The sequence below is a fragment of the Pteropus alecto genome, unplaced genomic scaffold, assembly GCF_000325575.1.
Source record: "Pteropus alecto unplaced genomic scaffold, ASM32557v1 scaffold152, whole genome shotgun sequence".
Classification (NCBI taxonomy): Eukaryota; Metazoa; Chordata; class Mammalia; order Chiroptera; family Pteropodidae; genus Pteropus; species Pteropus alecto.
The window spans coordinates 5,631,656-5,642,079 of record NW_006432227.1 but is presented as its reverse complement, the minus strand read 5'-3'; positions in this window follow the sequence as shown (position 1 = coordinate 5,642,079).

Here is a 10,424-nt window from a genome sequence, read left to right as displayed (position 1 = left end):
TATTGAGGACTCCATAGAAATGTGTATCATGGCTCACATATTTTAATAATTGCCATATGATAGATTAAAACAGATTTAAAAATACTAATTGATTAATTTTTAAAAAGCGAGATTAATCCATTACATGCTAACCTAAATAATATACCTTTTTAAAGATATATTTTTTAAACCAAAAATAATTGGTGAGCAGAGTATCATTTTTCCATATTTTTGCAAATCTCTTACATATTTGGTTTATTAGAGGAGAGACGTCTTCTGAAGAATACATTCATCTACATTTAATTTCTTATATTGTTTTGGTTGAAGTACATGAAAATTCAACCTCACACAAAATTGTACTTGGAAGGGGAGGAGCATCTTAATAATGTCAAAGACAATAGCAAGTTTAAGACAAAATTACAAAGGATATTTATTCATGAGCTTGCTGCCCTAAGGGAACCCATGTATGGCCATGTTCTTTTCAATAGGGTTCAAAGGTGTTTGAAGGAAGAGTCAGTTTTATGGAGGAAATGGAGGAAATCCTGAGACAGTCTGTGGTTGGCAAGTGCTCCTTTATGGTAGGAGTTTTGGAAGTGGTGAAAACTTTCTAATTGGTCTTCAGGTACATTTTCTGTCCTTAGTTGGCAGCATTTAGGCAAATAAGAAAACTATAGAGATTTCAAAAGAGGAAAACATTGTTTAATCTTCAGAGTGAAGATTCTCTATGGCTAATCATTTTCTGGAAGAAGTGGGGGATGATAGCATGCCTGTTTTCAATCAAACACATGACATTCTTTATGGCAGGCATTTATCAATAACTTTAGGTGATAGCATATATTCTTCTTTGATACTACACCTATAGTCCACAAGAGGTAGTTTCTTAAAGTCTAATTGCAATCTGTAATCCAAAATCACATCAGTAAACTTTTCATATGGAACATTTAATTATAAAATAAATATTTTAAATGCATCTATTTATATAATCTCCAACCTCATCAAACATGCTCTAAATACTGGAAGACTGTCAAACTTATAGTCATGGTTACATTTTCCAAAGTTTGATTTTCACAAAACCCTCAAATTTTATCACTGACAACAAATAATTTTAGTTATTTTCCTTGGAGTGACATGCTCACTTTGTTAATTTTCTAGAAAATACATGCCAAATACCTGAGTCTGAATGATAATTTTAAGACTGTAAGCTGTTCTTTAAAATGCCGTTAGAAGAGAAAAAAAATCAGTTGGTTCAGCTTGCAACTCCGTCACACAGTGCTTTTCTTCAAGACAACTATCAACCATCACTGTTCAATAGGCAGTAGGTGTTCTTCATGAGAACTTTTTATTTGATCACACAGAATATTAAAAAAGGCATGTATTCAAAGGTCACTTGCAATAATATTAATCATTTTCTTTTACTGCTTCAACAATAAGATTTTTCTCTCTCTTTGATTTTGTGGGGGTGAATAATATAAAGACTGGCAGTATAGTTTTGTCTTCACTTCCCTGATTTGTGTGAAAGCGCCACTGTTTTACCCACTACTGCTTTTGCACTGTAAGTTCAAATATCAACCCACTACAAAAAGGCAAATAACAGCTTACTATCATTGTGGAAATCATTTTCTCTCAAAGACGCCCCCTAAAAGCATCTTGGTATACCAAACATGCATGGCCCAACTCTTGAGAATTGCCATGCTACAGGAAATGAGATCTGAGCTCTAGCCTTGGTCCCATGTTCCATAAAATAAAATGTGGAAAAGTAAATAAAATTTGAAGTTAATTAACATGTTCTATTAATGGCAAAGGATTCTATAAATACAAGTTTGTAATAGTAGTCTTTATTGTTTAGTTGTTACAAATGGTTAAATGCACTTGACACATGAGATTTATATGTATTATAAAACTTTAAAGCTAATTTGTTTTGGAAAATGTGCCAGAATTCCATTATAGTTTCTATTTTTCCAATAAATTTGAAACATCCCTATTATTGTTTGAGAATTAATCAAATATACGAGTACTTTCTCCCCAAAGTAGAGCCCAAAAATGTTTCAGTGCCTCTTTTGCATCCTGGTCACAGACACCTAGTGTACGCTTCACTAATCAGATTCACCAAGGTGAAGATTCAGTTCAAATTTATGTACCTTGTGGAAGGTGTCCCCATGCGAATCAACTTTGTCAGTTGATACTTGTAGATACTTGTAGATACTTGTGGATACTTGTAGATACTTGTGGATTATGAATAAAGTATTGGCTGTATCATTGGGTTTCTGTTGTGGCAGTAGTGGTGTGGATGCTGGTAGCATTATAGATGACAAAGCAAGTTAAAATCCTGGTAGCAGTGCACTTTGGGGTCCTGTGGCAGCCATGGCAGTGGTTGTGATTTCATCTTTAAGCAGATCTGCCTGTGGTTCTGAGCATTCTTTCTGAATGTTTATACTTTAATATATTCTGGCAGTAATCTCCAATATCCTTTAAAACCATTTTTATGCTTAATAATTTACAGTCAAATTCTTCTTTCAACAAAGTATCCTGTCTATAACAGATAATGTTTTGTGTTGGGTATACTCGGAGAAATATTTCACAATATGTCTCTTTAGTAATAATAAAACCTTATAATCAAGATAAAAAATGTGCATATCTTACTGCTTTTGTGGCCAGGTTTCATGGGTCCAGGTCATAAAAACAAAATTGCTTTTAAGGTAAGTTATTTTTTAAAGTGATGTTATATACAGCATGCTCGCTTAATTTGGAACTTTGATCTCACCTGTCAAAACAATCTCCTAAGCCACAGTGTAATATTTAATGTACATTTAGTAAAATGCATTTAATAGTTTAGGTTTGGCTAACCTCACAAGAGAAATTCGGCCTAAAAGTAAAAGGCTGTTAGCAACTCTGTGAAAGCTACAGTAGTTCCTATCATTTAATTGTTTGATGTTTTAAGAGTTTCCAAATAATGAAAATATATGAAAAATTGACAAATAGTACCATAGCTTGTGCCAGATATTCTCCTGCTATACTTACAAGGTATTTATTTATTGGACAGAGACTGACAGCTGTTTTATTAAAGAAAGGGTCGCCTTAGTGCTCAGAGATAATTGTTCAAAGGTATGAGCCCATATTTATGAGGTGGTAGTACCTTGTTCTTTTTAAATTCTTCTTGTGCATAACATCATTAATTCATCTTTATTGATCTAACAAATAGTTTTAGAGCATTTTCCAAGTGTCTGGAATCACAGTTCTTGTTATCCCAGAAGCTGTGAGAAAAAGGGGCTCCGACTCCCACTTATTGAATTGCTAAATCCTCCCTCTCCTTTCCATTTTCCTTTCTTTGGGGAAATTGGAGAGTGTTTTTGAAATATAATTTTGAATTTGTTTCAAGTTGTTGCTAAGAGAGTCTCTGTTCTAATCACATGGTTTTTGGGCTAATAAAATAGTTTAAATCTCATACACAGTTCATGTAATCCTTCAATCTTAAAAGATACAGTCACATCTATAAAAATATATCAGTAAGAGGCAGTATAAAATTATTTTAGAAAATGATTGAATAAGATCTTGAGAGCTGAAATTGTATGAGTATTAATTATTGTTATTCCTAATAACTTCCTTTGAGGGATTATTTAAATACAATAGCAAATTTGTAACAATACCTTCTAAAAATATCAGTAATGAAGTCTGTCAGAGCATGTGCCTTCCTGAAACTTTGGACAGGATTTTCAGCCTCAGTTTGCCTAGTATAGGAGAGAAAACTCTGTAACTCTTTAAAAGTACATCTAAAAAAAGGGGATTTTCTCTACTTTTGCGTGCGTGTCTGTCACCTGAGTGGAAGATGACAGAAGCAGATAAAGCTACTGGAGTTTTCTAAAAATAAAATGCACTGCAGAAAAGCTCTGAGATCTTACTGGGAGTGCCAAAATATCAGTGTATCAGTAGGCAAGGGGATAAAAAGGATATAAAAATTCCATTTCCTTAAATTCCACACTTTCCTGAAACAATGTAGAGAAAAGAGCAGTACTGCCAAATAAAACCTTAACTTGAAATGCCAATGTCTCTTGATGGCATTTTCTCAAAGATGGTATTTTAGGGCAAAAGATCAGCAAGACTTTGCTTCCTAGTGTGACTTTATGTTATTTATGTGGCTGCTAAAGCTGAAAATAAATTTGGAAATTAGATTCGAACATATAAAATAGGGTATTTTAAACGACGGTATCAGGCACAAGTCACCTTTCTTGTGTTTTCTCCCTATTACTGCTTTTAGGTATCTACCAGTTTATACATTCTAATTCAAATCTGTTCCTCTGTAAAGCCATCATAGTCTCAGCAGAAAAACTCTCTCTTTAGCACAGTAATTCCAAGAGTATTTATTTGTAGCAATTCTCATATGGCTGCTTTATAGAATCTTGATTAACTGGAATAATGATTTGGGGAACAGATCTCCCTTTACCCAGATGAATTAGCAGAATGATGGGAAGGTCTTACAGAATTTATGATAAAGAATGAGACCAAAAATTTGAATATGAGTCCTTTTCAACATGTTTTCCTTCATGGCATAGCATTTAACTCAGTAGCCATAGCCTGTAGATCATCTCCAATCTCACTATTTAATCCAACTATTATATCTTTCTCAGTGATTCCTGGTTGTTTTTACAGGAGTTGGGAAATAATGTGCCCACTCACTCAGCTTTACATTACGGTGGTAATTCCCAACAACTGTGACAAACTGGTCAAGCATAAAATTCTTTATGCCAAAGTGTTCTGCAGATCAGAGTTTGACTAATGCATGTGTCTGTGTATGTATACTTAAATTTTATATACATATGTAACATAAATATAATAATTTACATATACAAATTTTATATGTGTACACACATATAATTTTATATCACTATGAAGAAAATTTTCATCTTATTGGATCTAGGGCACACAATAATCTTGCATGTTTAATTAATTTCCAAATAACTACAAATGATTTTTATGTGTGGTATTATGTGTTTAGTATCCCCAAATCCCTCATGTTTGAATGTTAGAAGAACATTTTCTTTCTTATCACATACTTTAAGCACGTTTTCCATGGTGTTTGACACTGTATAGTAATAATAGATTTATTGTCTGCCTTCCCACTAGACACAGATTTTTGAGGTCAGTCTATATTTAATCTTTTTGTCTTGCAACTAGAATTTAATTTTATATCTATATTTATTTATTTATAACAAAGTTTGATAAAAGTAACGCTTTTCTCTATACATTTGCTTAGATGTTAGTTTGCTAATTATGACACGTAGAAAGTAAGAGATGAAAAAGAAGGAGGAGGAGAAGGAAGAGGAGGAAGACAAATAAATTACTATAAAGATTTATTTTGGAATAAAATTTTTATTTATTATTGAAGTCTTCCTAATATTTGTCTTTTATTTATGGCATCTCAGATTTTTTGCTTTTATTGAAAGGAGAGAAGGTGTGAGGTACATTTATCTTGAACTATATTTAGCAGAGGTATCAGGAGTCAGGCACAAGGGTCTCACATTGAGACTATGTTATTTCTTTTTTCTCATTCAAGTGAGACCTCAAATATGATAGGCTACCATTGTGGACATTTAATCATCAGTCACATTTCCTTTACATTTTAAGACTAAAACCTATTCCATTAAAGAGCTGTTAACTCAATTATAAAACTCAACCGAGGCTGCTCCACATAGATTACTAGTATCTCTAAACTGGAAATCCTCAAAAATAAGCTCATCGCCACCTTCCTTCTCTATCTCTAGTTCTTCTGTTTACAATTGCCTTTTGAATGTTTCTGTGCAACTTATCGTACATTATGAAACAAACAAAAAACACCAATACCTTCCAACCTAGATCAAGTACATTCTCGTTCATCTATGTCTCTTAGTGCCAACACACCCCCTTTACCAGACCAGTCCCTCTCCTCCCCCTCTACATTACTGTTCTAGCTTAAAGCCATCTCTGAGTGCCCTTTGCATCTCCTTCATCTTAATCACTCCTTTCTATTCAAGCAGTTATCATGGAAAGTCCTTTCTGAATGAAAATTATTATAATCACTTTTCATTACCATTGCCAGTGTTCTTTCTCAAGGCCTAATTATTTCCTTTAAAAAGTAAATTAATACAATATATACAACATATATTAATTATGAAGAAATAAGTCAATGTACTTAAAAATCAATGCAGCAAAATAGCAATAATTACTTAGCATCTAGGATTTTGTTGTTAGAATAAGCAATCTTCCATTTGTAAGTTCTCTATGTTTAAAATAATAACAGTAACAAAATTAATAATTTGAATATCCTCATCATTATCATCATTATTGACTAGTAAAACGGCTGTGGTTTTCATTTCTTTTTCTATTTTATCAGCAGAAACTGTACAGATAAGGTCTTATATAAATCTCAACATGAAAAACAGATAAAGAAAGCCCTGAAAAATTGGGGCTCTTGTTCCACGTGAAAGAGTCTACTCAGGGCCACCATAAAACATCAGGTCTCTGAAGAGCATGTTTCAGAAACTAGTGTTGTAAATAACTGACATTTTGCTGAAAGAGTTGTAGGTAAGCGATAAAATTATTTAGAAGTTGTATAGAAATGAGAAAACTAGCTCTACAAAACAATGGATTGTTGTTATTTGTGGTAGTTATACTCCATACGTTACCTTCAAACAATGAATTATCAAATACTGAATATTTCTCCTGGGGGGAAGTACAGAATTAGGTTTCTGTGAGCATCTGGTCACAACATTTTCATCTACCAGTCAATACATAACTTTATGTGTGATTCTGTTTAAAGATACATCTAATATTGTGGACTCATTAACATCAAACGAGTCGTGACTGAATGAATCTTACTGAAGACATGCATTTTCTTTGTAGTGCACATCACACAGTCTCTTGCACTTAGGAACACTAGATAGCAGTCTAGCACTATGCTTGGGGGCCGTTTTAAACAACGAAATCACTTACAAAATGTGAAAAAATAATAAAAATATAGCGCTAAGTAGACCATGAAAAGGACACTTGTTTACTGTGAGAACTGACACAAGAAGGGGCCTTGTTTAACTTCAGTGAGGAAGATGTGCACTAGGTGACTTAAATTTTTTGGTGATCTGTACAAGTCCTCAAATGATAAGAAAGCACTATGATCATTGATTTTGGGGTTCTGAATATATTTTATGGAGTAGGCAAATTTGTAAATACCAAATCCATGAATAATATAGACTGCAACAATTTCATGTATTAGGAATGGAAAAAAAAAATGTTTTATGTTGATATATATTCAATGTTGACTTTACGTTAGTGAATTTATCCAGCTATTTACTATAATGCAAAGAGAGCCATTTACAGAGAAAGTAGAAAGCTTCATGTCTGTTCTCTCATTACGATCATCCTGAATCTTTTCCTTTAAATAACAGTTATTATTTGATGATATATAATTAAATATATTCTTTGTAAAATGTGAAAAATACAAAAATTAATTCTTGAAAATCTAAATCCCCCAATTAGAAAATCGATGATAAAAAGTTCATTCTAGTTGCTCATTTCAGAATGTTATAAAATTTAGATATTTTTTTCTTTTTTCACTAAACTTCAAAGAGTGAACAACTTTCTCAAACATAAGAACTTTAAAACACAATTTTTGGTAGCTGCATTGTGTTGCCAAATATGAGTGAACTGTATATTTAACCAATCAAGGACTTTTGAATGTTTTAATGCTTCCTACATTTTCCTGTCTCAAGGAACTGTGATTTATCATCTCAAACCCAGATATTTATTGTATTATGTTTTTAGGATGCAGTCCTATGAGTAGAATTCATACCTACATCAATCAAGATCCCATACTTCCATCAAACAAAACCCATGCCAGGTGGTTCATATTTAAAATGAGAAACTAGTTACAAATCTACTTTCAATAACTTGTTTGGAAGACAAATGGGACAGTGAGGAAAACTTAGAAATTAGCAACAGCTTGAAGTTTCTGACTCCATATGGGTTAAAGGACAATAGAAGAAACAGTGTTACTGTCACCCAATGATTGAGGATGACTGCTGGGTAGGTGCTGCAATCACAGTCTGGACAGAAGAATGGGAATTTATAGCCACAGAGATTTTCACTCAGATATCGAGGCAGAATACCCTTGCTCCTTCCTTTGCCTGCCTGCAATTTCCAATCACTGTTTCCACTTGGTTCAATCTTCTCTGAGTAAAGCGGGGGCAACAAGAAGACGGGAAGAGATCTGTCCTATTTAATCTTATCACAAGTTTGCTCAAAAGCATAATTAAACCAATTTATAAAATCCCTTAAGCAGTATATAAGAGAGCTCATTTCTCCATACACTTACAGTACTTGTAAATATTATTTTGTGATTTAGTTTCCAAATCGGTGGACAAAAGGCAATCTCATTCCTATTTTCATATTTGGTGATTACTAGTGCAGTTTACTAATTTCTCTACTTTTTTAGATTATTATTTCTCCCAGTGAAGTCTTTTTAGCTATGTTCATATGGGCCCTGAAAATTTCTTATTAAATTTGCTCTTAGATTGCTGTTATGAGTAGGAAATTGCATTCCATTTTTATTTTCCAGTGACATTATTTTTTAATTATATTTTTAATTTGAAAAACATCAAATAACAACAAAAACACCTTCATAAAATTTGCAAAAAATTATTTCAAATAGCTTTGATAATTCCTTTCAGTAAGTTTACATATTTTTCTTATATTTTACCTATACTTCACTTATTTATTTTTTTGAAAAATTGGCAAGTAAGTTGCAGAGATCTAGAATTTATCTTCTTAAATTCTTTTGCATATATTTTGTAATAATAAGGACATTCTCTTACATACCTGAAGAACAGTGATCATATTCAGAAAATTTAACATTAAAATTATCCATAGTAATGGTAATGGAATACAAATCAGTTTAAATTATGGGCACAAGTAGTGATGAGACTATGTATTCCTCTAGATATCTGTTGGCTAGTCGTGATAATATCTGAGCAGTAGCTAATAGTACTTGCTGGACTCACATCAATAAAAGGGGCATGGTAAGACAAACTATGCATTACCTTATTTCTATCTGACTCTTAAATTTTATACTGAGGGCCTGTATAATATATTTGTCTTGGCCTGGATTGGGCGACATGTTTCCTCATTCCAAAGTATTTTGCAGACTCCTACATTGATATCTCCCTCTCCTATGTCAGTCTCTGATTCACTTCACTGAGCTGTCTTCCATACTCTGCTTGAACTTCTAAATCCTGTTCCAGGAAATCACTTACATGTGGACATCTTCTGATCAATCTTAGGCCTGAAACACAAGCTCCAGGCTGCTGTGAGTTTTCTCTACACCTGACTTAATTCTACCTACAGGCTTAAGTCTCAAACTGTTTCAGAAGGGAGGGAAATATAGAGAAGGGACTAAAAAAAAAAAAGGAGATGGAAGATCCAAGGTATTTATTTATACTAAGAATATACACGTGTGATAATGCGCCCTTCTCATTGCCACCCACTGATACAATTTAGAGGCCCAGTGGGAGTTCTCTTTTCCCTATCATCTAGTCACTGGCTTTCTGAGATTCAGGAACTGTCTGTACATCCTATAAATCTGACCCTAGATTTTTCAGGGTGTTTCATCACTCTGTGTGTACCCAGAATGCCTCAGAATTTCTTTGTGCTTCCCTGATCTACTTCCTGCCTTAGAGAACTAAAAGTCTGGAATGCTTAGGAAGGACTCTGCTCAGCTTTCTGTTTTGCTCAGCCTTTGGTAGCTGAGACCCTGAAGTGTCTCAGATACATGTCTTTCAAGGCTCCTGAGGTGCCCCCGCTTTTTTGCCTGCTACCCATGTTATCAGTGAAAGACCATGGGAAACAGTAGGTGGATAAAAGGATGTTCACTCTATAGCTGGGACTTCTCAGAAATTTAATCTATTCTACCAGCCTTTATGCAACCAGAGCACATGTCACCATTACATTTTAGGAAAGGTATGAAGTTTCTCTGTACCACCGAATATGGTAGATTCCTTCTGTGGCTATACCAAGAATGGATTCTTCTACTATGTCTGTAGTCTCCTCTCTCCTGTAAAGAATTTGTCATCTGCTAAAATTTAGTTTATTTTGGTTTCTTTGCATCTTTAGTTCTTTGATATGTTAAAAACAGCACATCATTTTCTACCTTGTTAAACTTGTATTGGTGATTACAACTAGAGCAACGATTTTATATTTTCCAAAGTCTATGTAATAAAAGAAAGTTATCTCTCTTTTTTTATTTGCGTTTCCTTTACTATAAGTGGATTTGTAAGTGGTTGCTGAATTCATATCTGTCTTACAGATTCATAGTCCTGATGCACAGCACTGATATTTGCATTTCTCTGCACAGTAACCTACTTGAGTCTCTGTTCCTATGGAATACATTCGCCTTGCACCTCTGCTTATGGTCACACACCAATTCT